The sequence below is a fragment of the Styela clava genome, chromosome 2 (assembly GCF_964204865.1).
Source record: "Styela clava chromosome 2, kaStyClav1.hap1.2, whole genome shotgun sequence".
In the NCBI taxonomy this organism is placed as follows: domain Eukaryota; kingdom Metazoa; phylum Chordata; class Ascidiacea; order Stolidobranchia; family Styelidae; genus Styela; species Styela clava.
Genome location: NC_135251.1, coordinates 4592277 through 4605100, shown reverse-complemented (window position 1 = coordinate 4605100; position 12824 = coordinate 4592277). Strand labels below are relative to the sequence as shown.

General features: G+C 37.3%; 1 long non-coding RNA gene across 1 annotated transcript in view; it reads left to right on the top strand.

The window, feature by feature from the left end:
* Positions 1–432: 432 nt before the first annotated feature.
* Positions 433–12824, top strand: part of LOC144431830 (uncharacterized) — a 278870-nt gene continuing 266478 nt past the window's right edge. Inside the window, exons 1-3 of the long non-coding RNA XR_013480259.1 lie at positions 433–1180; positions 2683–2917; positions 3994–4161. This is a non-coding gene — a long non-coding RNA (uncharacterized LOC144431830). The remainder of the gene's footprint in view (positions 1181–2682; positions 2918–3993; positions 4162–12824) is intronic.

Below are 12824 nucleotides of genomic sequence, written 5' to 3'. Positions count from 1 at the left end.
TACTGGATGGGTAAAACAAACTTGACTATGCCATCCCATACCGCGACCGATTGGCCTGTTACCAATCCATGTCAGGTATGGGAATTGTATAAGTCAACCAGTTATTGGTTTCAAATGCAGAATAGAGCAGATGTGATTGAACGTGGAATACTACTTGAACTGGAAATTACGGGGGTTGACTATCACGGGCTGAAACTGATGGAAAAGTTCAAAGGTCGGGGATCAGAATTTCTATTTGCGCTGGCTTCAGTGAGCAAAAGTTATCCAGGTATACACTAGGTGACAATAGAGAACAAAAAATCGCCAACACGAACTTTAAACTATTTGTCAATGACTACGAGAACATTCTTCATAATTGTACCGTATACTGGGAATTTTTTGTGCAGTACATTACAAAATGTAATGTTGACCATTAACAAGCGTTAATGTTGATAAACAAGTCAATGGTAAACACCAACGGCCGGCAACCAACTTGCCTAATGTTAAACAAGTTCATGAACGCCATCTTGTGCCATATTTGGGAAACGCGAAACAATGGAGTCTTATGGGAAACTTTCGTTGTGTTGTTGTACCGAATCGGATAAGTCCGCTGTTATAAGGGCTAGAATGAAACCGAAGAGTGGATTTTGAACTTTAAGATATATGCTATCTAAATATATAACGCAATTAAGAATAAAAAACTATCTAATGCGTTAAATTCGACTACAAACACAGCGTAGAACTATTTTTGGTCATTTTTTCAAAGATTTTATAGTGATACGCCAATTTGAGGCTGTAAAATGTCTCCGCAACAATCCTACAATGTCATTTGTTCTTCTAGCGCAGTTTGGAGCTGGGCAGTAGGGCATTATGGAGCTTGACAGACGAAAAATGTTCACCAGAAAATAGAAACGGCCATTGAAGCGAAGTTGGGTCGGCCGGTAATTTCGACGAATAAATATAACTTTTCATCTGTGACGTCATAAGGAAGGCCATTGTCAAATGGGTAATTATGACGATGAGAATGGCCAATTTACTTCGGAAGCAACTCGGAACCGGTATACTTGTCTTCAAAGACAATTTAATGTACTATAAATGTAATTTGGCAAACATGAACGGATATAAGCATGTACGACTAAGATTGTACTTCAAAACGCAACCTTCAAAATTTTTCTACCTGGAATATTAGTGGAAATAACAGGTATGTTTCAATAATTGTGTGCGAACTTCTCGCTTATATTATATATACACTTTGGTAAACACCACTCCAGATTATTCAGCCGCGTGGAGGCAACATGCAGCGTATCCATGACGACTACATTTTAATTTCCGGTAAGAACCGGATTTTTTTTTCAACTTTGATTGCTGGTATTATACCGTTATCGTCCCCGTTTTCTGATTTGTGTTCTTTGTTTCTGTTTACCTTAGGTTAGGCTATTGCACCACCTTTCTGGTCAAAAATATCAAGTATTTTGTGGCGTCTAGAGCTGCCGCAAAATCATGGCGGGATTTCCAAACAATGGCCGCTAGGACCAAACCCACGGTGACTGACTTTTTAGCTGCCACAAGCTTTTAGCTGGGGTTAGGTTTAAGTAGACATAATTCCGCGTGATAGACTAAAATATTGTACATGACTTTGTAAACATACCGGTAATAGTGCGATAAAACCATGGCAAGAGACGCAACTGTACGTTTGTGGCAGGAGCTGCCATGAAGTGGTAAGAACTGCGACTCCCCGTACCGATACCAGAATTGTTGAGATACTTAGGATAGGTTGGGCATTTACATATTTATGCCAGGGGAGAGGAAAACCGATATACTGCTCAACCATATGGCGAACCACGGCCTCTCAACCGGTTACCAGTCCATGTCGGATACCGGTTATGGGATTAGTTAGACAATTATTCCGATTGCATGGACTTGAGGGTAGAGGTAACTGACCAGCGGTTATGTGAACCACCCCACAGCGGCGAGGAGTCCAGCAATCTTTTCAAACATAATTATCCTCCACAGAATAATTATGCGAACTTGCGAACCTGTTGAAATTGTTTACCGTGCATACTGACCTACCGTAAAACTGGCTAACTTTGGATGCATTGTAATTTCGGATAAAGTTTTCAACCGTTTGTCATATTGTGCTTCTGGCAGTTTCTATAGTGAGTCCTTATATATCTAAATCTGTTATCATATTCAATCGCGCAATTTATTTTATTTTTTGATTAAAAAAAATCATGTTTCACGATAGAACTGATCTTCCGTTTTCGAGCGGCTCTAATCGTGACTTCTACTGATGCTAACTTCCTCAAACTACCGTCTTTCGATAGAGGGTGATAACAATGTATATAGCAAATTAGACTGATCGCAAAATGTCGCAGAAGACTTGAGAAAAAATAGAAGTTCAAATATTTTTTTTATTATCAAAATAATAGCATCTGACGCACACGTTGAACTTGACGTCATGTTGCGTCACCGGTATAGATTTGATGCCGGACTTTTGGGCGCCGACGTGTTGGCGTGATTTGAAAATAGCAACAATATTTTGTTTGATTAGATCAACATCGACAATTTTTAATTCCCCCATTTGGAACGGCAGCATGGTTCGAAATAGAAAAATTGTGAGCAGTCGTGAAATACTGCGTAATTATAAAATATATAACCAGTGAAAAATTGTCACAATTGAGTTCCGTTTCATGAATTTAACAGAGGATTACATCAATGTAATAGGCCTATGTTTCAAGTTTGACGTGAATCGGACAACAAATTGCTGAGTGATTGATTGAAGTATAGTGAAATCATCCGAAGTTAGCCGGTTTTATGGTACTTCTTTTAAGGCAAAATACTGTCTCCACATTCCTTCAAAGATGGACATATGCGAGGATTTGATGCATATAGCAGCTGTGATATCATGGGTGTAAGATCAAGGATTTTGATTCAAAAGGCAAGTTCATAAAAATCGGCATGTGTGATTTTTTCTGTTCTGTGTGCTTTCCCTGATTAATATGACTATCAATATAAAATGTTATGCATATTTCTTTATTTAAACCAGAAAACAGTCAAGAACAGTATCATTTTCCAGTAAGATAGGAACTCGTTGTGACTCTGCTGGTGGTCACGATATGCGCAATAATCCATGGGCCACAGAGATCTTTTCTAATATTTTGAGCCTGGGACCAAGTTACCGACAACTTTTTCATTGTAATGTAAATTCATTTCGTTTGAAGCGTCAATCAACTGCAAAGGCATTAATATGATAAACCCGATGAAAAAAAAGCTTGATTAAAATGGTGATTATACTTTACAGTCCAGATTTAAAAAAGAATCATTGTGACAATTTTAGATATATTTGATAACGAATACCCATCGCTAAGTGATAGTGCTATCAAACTGTTGTCCGTATTTTCAACCAGTTACCTATGCGTTATTGGAAAGAATCGGCTGTACACTGCTCCAGAGCTACATGTTGCAGAAACTTTTTTGAGGCCTCGTTTGCAATCCTATATTGGAAACGAAACAGCAGCAGAACTCTAGACTAATTGTGTTTGTACATGATTTGACATGTACATGTTTTTTATGTGAAATGTTTTGTATGTACATGTTTTATATGTGCCTTTCTTATACATAATGGGTGCCCAGCACTGCATTTCATTATGCAAATATATAAATATTTTATGTTTCAGCCATTACAATTTTTGGCCAGCACATCATTTTATAATTTATTTTAATGGGAAATGTTTTCAAGTGTACCTTTTTTTGTCTAGATTTCTAGAAGCATGTTGGGGGCCCAGCATTGCATTATTTAACGCAAATATATGGTATTATTCTCTGTTCTGGTCCTTTCATTTTTTTGCCGGTCCGCGAGTACATTTAATTGATTTTACTGGTCCGCCAGGGTAGTAGGTAGTTGGGAACCACTGATCAACATTACTGACATAGCGGAGTCTAACGCTTGAACTACTAAGCCACTGAGGCCCATTAAAATAAAACTGATCTCAATTCATATTTTATTCTTCACAGGCTCGGGTGTTTTTTTAAATCTGGGGTAAACAAAGAGTCGTTGCACGCGATCGAGAAAGCGGCGTTTGTGGTTGTTCTGGAAGATGAATCCAATGTATTAGACGTTGATGATGTGACAACTTTCTCAAAGTTCGAACGTTCGCTGTTGCATGGAAAATACCATAACAGGTGATTAAATTTTATTTTAATTTATTTTTTTGAGGGGGAAGGTCACATTCTGAATTTGCCTGAGGTTTCTTAGGATATATATTATTTCAAGAGTTTTTTGGGGGGTTCGGGGGGAGGTCACTATCTCTCTTGGACTAAGGTTTAGACAAGCTATGATAAAAAGCTATGATGATATTTTTCCACAAAGTATCTCATAACAATTTTTTTCTCTTCTGTTTCTAACCCTAACCTGGTACACACACTATGGGACATCATGTGCGAGTAAATGCCCGGGCTGTGAATTATGCTGGAGTCGAGGCTTAGTATGGCAAGTTTTCATTGGTATCAGAGTTTGAGCCGTAGCCGTATTTCAAATTCAAATTTTTCTGAGTCATGACAGGCCCCAACTCATCCAGGTTGCAATTAAGTAAGTATAATGCTGAACTTGGCAGTTCTTAGTCCTAAAATTGTATCTCCTTAAGCGAGACCATGACAGCCTTTTGTCTAAAAAAACTTGCCTGTGGGTATTTATACAGGGCCTTGTCAGATGGTTTGACAAATCTTTCCAAGTTATTTTCTACAAAAACGGGGGATTTGGAATGAAAGCGGAACATTCCTGGGCTGACGCTCCGATCATGAGTCATCTTACGGAAGAAGTCTTGTACGATGAGTTTGCGAACTTCGGATATAATGATGACGGTACCTGCATTGGAGAATTAACAACGACCCTCCTTCCTCCTCAGCGATTAAAATAGAACATTCCAGAACCTGTAAGTGTTGCTTTCGGATTAAAAATATTTTGTGTTCAGAACACTAATTCAATGCCAGGTGGAATCTGTCTTTCAATCTTGACTATTTGAATAAAAATATTATATGTGGGAACACTAATTTAATGCAGAGTGGAATCACTCATCCTGACCTAACCTACTGCTCAACTGAAAGTATATTGTGTATGGGAACACTAGATGAATAAAGAGTGGAATCACTTATCACTTGAGCTATTTGATCAGAAATATATATTGTAATTGGGACTGTTTTAATCCAAGTTGGAATCTCGCTCCCATATTAACTTTTTGACTAAAAATGTTTTGTTCTGCTTTTGGGAGCCATGATTTCATAATCTCATTTTTCGCTATTCAGTGGTTCCCAACCTTTTACGGCTCGTGGACCCCTTCCAGAGGCTTTCAGCACTCACGGCCCCTTTCTATCATTCCAGTGGTATTCATAGTGTTATTTTGATTGGTTGATTCCAAATCCTATTATGATCAAACAATTCATGCTCAACAAAGTGAAAACACCCTGTGGAATAACCTTATCGAGCAATGAAACTAGGAAGAACATTTTTGGGGAATTTTTTTTTATTTAATCATTTTTGCTTATAGTATTGTGGCCCCCAGAAACTGCTCTGTGGCCTCCAGTTGGGAACTGCTTTGCTATATATGAGCATTTTTTGCTTGGTAGCGCTGATTTTATACAGGGTTGAATCAGTATCCTAACAATTAATTTTTCTTTATACAGTGCATCGACGTCATTTAATCAAGTCTAAAGATTGCAAAGCTTTTGTCTGATGACGTAGGCCTCTACATGTTTCCATTTCGTAAATTCGGAAAAGGATTGATCGAAACTTTCCGAATGTCTCCTGATGCTTTTATCCAATTGTCTCTTCAACTTGCACATTTCAGGGTAAAAGAAATTTTTTCAAATTGAAAATTTATTCTAAACTAGGGGTGGGAAACTTTTTTTTGTCGGCGGGCCATATAACCAACTAGAGCTCGATATCACTTTTTGCCGCTGATACAGATATTGATATATCGGCCACTATTGGCCGATAACCGATACCGATATTAATATAAATTATATTGTGAGCCACAAAATGGGCTTTTATGATGTACCTCATGAGTATGTAGTTTCATTTTGATATTTATTATCATTGCAGTGAGACCTTTACGACGGGCCGTATCACAAACTTCAGACATCTAGCTGGACCGCATAAAAAATTTAGTTTTTTTATCACACAACAAATTAAAAATTCTCTCATTATAAATATTATTTATTCAACAATTGAAATTTCGAGTTCTTGCATAGTTGTTAACATCTGCTTTGAAGGCTTTTGTATAGCCTTACAGTAATAAAGGCAGCGGACAAAATGGCGAAAGACCACCATGTGTTTTGCAATGTAACTAAAACATTTTTTTGGTTCATACATAGCAATTTTGCGTAACTAAACATATGTTAGACCCTCAAATTTCTAGTCTAGTTATAACAGGGGTGGCCATGGTTTTTAGACCAGGGGCTAATCTAGACTGGCGGTCCATGTAAGTGAGACGTAAAAAGTTACATTTTATGAACAATATTCAGTGTTACAAAAGCAAAAGTGGAGAACAATAAGCCTCGTGCTAAAACTAAATTTAATCGCATACTCAACAAATTCCTAGAGCTATTTTTTAGCTAAAACATCTAAATTTAGTTTTAGTTTGGCTGTGGCAGCATTAAGCGGGCCAGATTGAATTACCCAATGGGCCGGATTTGGCCCGCGGGCAGTAGTTTGCCCATGTCAGCTCGAAGACTCTTGAAAACCCACATTTTCCGGCCAGGTGGAGCTGCTAGCTGTTACGGCCTTATCAGTTAGAAATTTCTAGTCTAGTTATAATATATTCCATAACTTGACTATAAAAAAGATCAGACCGCTTTCTCATATTTTTCCCTCTTGAAATCTTTATTACAGGACAAAGGTCGTTTCAGTTTGACCTCCGAAGCCTCGATGACGAGATTGTTCTGAGAAGGGACGAACGAGACTGTTCGTTCATGCACGACTGAATCCTGCGCTTTCGTTCGGGCCATGGAAGATCCAGAACAAACTGTAAGTTCATTATTTTACTAACCAAGTTTTGCTCATTAGAGTGTGACTGGTCAGAGTGATGTCGTTATAATAAACAGGACCTGATGCTGTTATTTTTTGGCTCAATTCAGATGAAATAGTACAAAATAAAACTATGGTTACCGAACGTTTGAACCCATGCGTATATCTGCGGGTTCAATGTATATGCGGGTGCTAAAACCCATGGGTTAGTATGGGTTCAATTATTCGAAAAACAAAAAAAATTGTCATAGGTGCAATAGTATGCAGGTGCAATTGTTGTGGGTTCAATTGTACGTGGGTTTAAATGTAATGGAACCAAAATTATATGTGTTTTCTAACTGGTAACAAAACTTTGTTTTCTCGCTCGATTCGACAATGTGCTTTTCACATCTCTTTTGAATTGCTTAAGAATTGCTCTTCTGAAGAAAGCTACAGAACGCCATGTATCTGGATATAGGAAGGCAATGACTGGTAGGTTATTGCGGTAGTTAGAAACATTTTCTTATCTTCAATTGGAACTCAGTACCTACAACCTGCTGGCTACATGAGGCAGGTCGACCCCCCCCCCCCTTTAATAAAAATAAGAAAGGCGCCCCACCGTTAAGAACCACTAACATATGCTTGAAACAATCCAAGTCAATGTGAAAATGGGGGGAATTCCACACAAGGCCCAAATTCTAAATCGATCTTTTTTTCCTCCCATAGGTCAAGGAATTGATCATCATTTATTTTGTCTCTACATCGTGTCAAAATATCTCAAGATTGAGTCTCCCTTTTTGCAGAAGGTCAGACTATCATTTTCTTTTATGTTTTTTTTTCGTTTTTTTTTTTAATTTTTTTTTCGATTTATAACTTTCTTATTGTTTATATATTTCTACTCATTTTTTAATGCGCTAACCTCATGTGATGTTTTGTGTCTTCGCTCTGGACAAACCTAATAAGTCGTCACTGATGATTTGTAAGGGGCTGCATATTTTTGAAGGTCTGGGTTTAATTAATTGGGCAGGCAATACTGGGAACTGGGAAGGTTCTGATTCGCTGTTGGCATTAATCCTCCCCGCTCTAAAATTTCAAGCCCCCCCCCTAATTTTGAAGTATGATACCGCACTTGATTACCTAACTTAAGTATAATTGTTTTTGAATATTCAGAAGGTAGAATATATCAGTGCAGATGGTCTGTCAAATACATAACACATTTTTATAAGTTACGAATAGTTTAATCGCTAATAGGAAAATATTTACCAACCTTCTAAATTCCCCCCCCCCCCCAAAGTGAAATGCTGAAGTACATACTGGCCGTAGGTTCCCATATCTCCACTATGTGAGAACCTCCTGTTCTAAAAGTTACAGAATCTTTCCAGTTTAGCCGATTCAATTTATTACACCCTGGGTAAGGTGCGGCGACATGATGTTTGAACTCGAACTATCGTCTAGGTCCAACCCCTTAAGCATTAGAATTAAAGTAAAAGCACAAATAAACTTGGATTTCCAGATCTATTAGTCTTCATTGCTTTTCAAAACACTTGACCCGCTTTCATAATGCCTACCCAAATTTATTGCACCCCTAGGTGAGCTGGTGAGCGGAGTTTTTTATTCAGCCAACATAGTCTCACACCATAAACATTAGCATAAAAGTAAAAACTAAAAGCATAAGTTGTTTTCAAAACATTCCTCACAACGATCATTTTTCTTTTCGGTGTTTCTTATCGTGCTGGTGCAAGCTATCGCTGAAACGTAATTTTCTTTCTCGCTGTTGCAACTTAGTGCATGTTTATTTCGAAATTCACGAAATTTTATCCGTAAAAAATTTGTCAAAATGGCTGTTATGGAATTAATTTCATCTGGTCACATTGACATTTCAAACCCCGCATTATTTACTCATTCGACCATGACTGCCATTTAGATTCTCAATCATATGACTCTCTAGTCATTATCGTTAATCAAATATTTTTCTCATTTTAACCCTGCATTTTCGGTCATCATTCATCCAACCATGACTGCCATTCATTTTTCAATCATGCGGCGTTCTATTGCATATTCATCAATTTTTTGTTCAATTTATCCCCGCATTTTTGTTCATCAGACCGTGATGCTCCAGCCAACATTCCTAATCTCAAATTATTTGTTCATTTTGGCCCTGCATTTTTATTCCTCCGACCATAACTATGTTTTAAGTGTTTCACAAATGTTTGTTCATTAGATAAAAATCATAAAGAATGTTATTATCATTCTAACCCTGCATTTTTAATCATTCAACTGTGACTGTCTTTATTTGTACCCTTCATTTTTAGTTATTAACGCATGGCTGTCTATTGTCATCAAATTCTTCATTATGTCAAAAAAAAAAATTTTCAAAAAAGTCTTTTTTAAATCGCGAATTACAATCATGAAAATAATTATTTATTTGTTCGCCACAATGTACGATATTTTCAAAACCATTATATATTTTGAGATTTAGAAACTTTCTTTGTATCTAACTAAACTAAAAAAAAAAAGTCTTGATTTGTATATCCAGCAAACATTCGTCCCTTCTGTGACAGCAGCAACTTGTGAATACGCAAATAGTTTCGCATCAATTTTAGTTCATTCTGATACTGCATTTTTACTTATTAGACCGTGACTCTTTAGTTGAACACTCTGTGACAAAGCAGTTACAAATCCTTGCGACCCCCAAATGTGCACATAGTATAACATCAATTTTGCTTCATTTAAACCCTTTTTTTACTTATTAGACCACAACTTTTTTTTAGTTGAATCTGATAATGAAAAATTAACAGTCTTTTTTAATTTTATTTTCATTTCAATCCTGCATTTTAACTCATCTAACCGTGACCCACATGGCAAGTCATTGGACCTTTCAAATACACCCATAGGTTGTGACTCATCAGCCTTTCAAAAAAACATAGTTCAAAAATTGAAGGAGGGAGGGGGAATCCCATTTTTTGGATGTAGTCATTACACGCATATTACATTTTTTTCATATTAAAAAAAAAAAAACCTTTTTCATCTTTGAGTTTCTCTACTCTAAAAAAATAACTATTATCATGCTGTGTGTCTTTCTTTTCACTGTTTTCATTAATCTTCAATCAGTTTCCATGTTTTCTGTCGCAATAACTCCCAACTTAAGTAAGTCTGTCTTGCTGCAACTCAACAAAATTGGCTTATGTCACATCTTAAGGTTTTGTGAAAATCGCTTTTTTGTAATACCGTGCAACCAAAACTAAATTGCACATAAGGGACGACTTGCAATCAAAACTAAAACAGGAGCAGGTACGCCATATTAAGATGGTCCATGATGATGGTAGATGAAAAATTCAATTTCTGAAAAAAGTGACATAAACTGCTTTGGTTTTTCCGCGGTGAATTCTGTAAATTTTGCCCTACTTTTAAATATGTTTGACCTTGATTAATATTCAAGTCTTTTTTGGCTTTTTTCTAAAATTACGCTCAAACTGACTTAACAAATAATAACCAGGGTTGGCTAAAAATGAATACTTGTACTTTGTACATTTTAATATAATATATCCGGATGTGAAATATCGATTGTAATCTGGAGGGGTCATGAGTAAAATAGGAGTATGAGGGTGGACACAAGCAAAAACGGTCTAAACTAGTGGTTACCAAACCGCAGCCCGCCGGTCAACGATTTAATATGGCCCGCCGAACTCAAGTGAAACAGTTTAACACATTTTTATTTTTTAGTTCTAGATACCGTCATTATCACAGTTTAAGCCTGTATATATTCTTACTTATACCGGTATCTTAATTATATGTACCGGTACTGGTTTCGGCCCCAAGCGGGCGCTCCACTTTCCCGACCCGCAAATATCCTTCTGCTTCTAATTTGGCCCCGGTCAATCAACTTCGGGAACAACTGGCCTAAACCTGATACCCTATCATTCCAAAAACATTCTTAAAAATTTCTTCAAATATTCTTTGGGTTGTGCTTCTAACCATTTGTATTAACGCTAACCCGTCTATCTAATTCACTGTTTCTATAAAGTTGCTTTTTAGTTTTAATGTTGTATTGTGATGTAACTATGGTTGTGTTGCGACATCACTATAGTGCAACGATTTTCATTTTTAGGATATTTTGATGTCATAATATGGTATTAGTATTCATCTTCATGATGTAAAAATCACTCTAAACCACATCACTTTGTTTTATTGTGACATCATATTTTGATTCATGACATCATAATTTGAAATCAGATGCTTGGTGAAGCGTGGAAATTCTTTTCATAACCTGACCATGTCTGTTTAAATGATTTACTTTGTTCCATTGTGACATCATATATTGACTTATGACATCATAATTTGGGGGTAGATGCTCAGTGAAGCGTGGGGATTGTCAACATCCCAGACTGCAGTTAACCAAACTGGTCGTATCGACCATTATAAAGATTTTCACACTGACCTGACACCACAAGGGGGAGGATTTGGTCCGGTGAGTCTAATATGACATCATCAAGCGTGTCATAATACACTGGCTGTGATTGGCTGTTTGTCTAATCATCACTCATGCATGATATTACTAACACCCTTGGTTGCATAATTCTCTGTCTTAATTTTTAGTTTTTAATTTTTTGTAATTCTACGGAACACGCGATTGCAACTATGATCGCTTTTTTAAACTTAATTTGCGATTTTTTACTATTTTTATTTCTTAATCAGGTAGGTATGGGGGGAATTTGTGTGGAGGGGTAGTTGTTCGTGTGAAAACTCTTTGCGAGGGCATTCAACTTTCATATCTTTCCCCAAAATTCCTCCATGTTTGTTAAATCCCAGTATTGGTCATGCAAAAAGTTTTCACATAGAACATATGGTACTCTCGAAGTATGTGAACCAAGATAGCAGACACCGAAATGTAGTATGTGTACCAGGTCAGGGTTAGTTAGGCCATAATCTTAGGTACAAATACTAAGGGAGTCACTTAGCTAGTCCCCGAACTCGAAACAGAACTAAAATAAGGAAAATTGGAATAAAATTATGACCTTAACCTGGTATACATACTATGTTCCCAGTGGCGCAACCAGGCCGTTTTCAACGGGGGGGGGGGGGGGTCCGACCGGGATTTACACAGTGCAACCACGACGTAAGTCGCAACGCCACTAGGTGTCGCCTCGCTGACCACGATAAATTGCTCATGGTTAAAAGGGAAACGCCATCGATTAAATCCCAGCCTTTCGCTTACCTTGCACTCGTTCATTAACGGCGCTTCGCTATGTCTTGCACCTCGTGGGTAGCAAAACGCCGTTCATTACATTCCAGCGAATTGCTAACGAAAAGCTGTTAATTATTTTCAACGTTTTCCTCGCTTTGCGCCTCGTGGATAGTGAAACACGGCTTGAATAAATTCCAGTGTTTCCCTCGTGCCGCGCCCTGCTCGTTGGGTGAATTCGTCAAGACTAAAAACAAAATGCTTTTCTTGCGAATGGACCTTTTCCCGACCCTAACTCCGGAAAAATTCTAAACTAAACTGAAGCTCACCGGAAGACATAATGACAATTAAAATAATTGATTTACAACTAATTTTTGGAAACACAACTAAAAACTGACTAATTTAATGCAGGGATGTCCAAATCGAATTTAAATTCAAATATCGCAAACTTCAAATACTGTTTTTTCGTGTTTATAATAATCCCAAATATGGCGCACATATCCTAGGCGTCGTCGTCCATGTGTGGTTCGGCAATATATTACAGCTGACATGAAAGAATTTCGATAAACGCCGAGTTGAAGAACTTATAAGACTTCGAGGACGTTTTTGATTGAAAATATTTTCTTATCGGGTATTTTAACTTAGTCGAGATGGTTTAGGCGT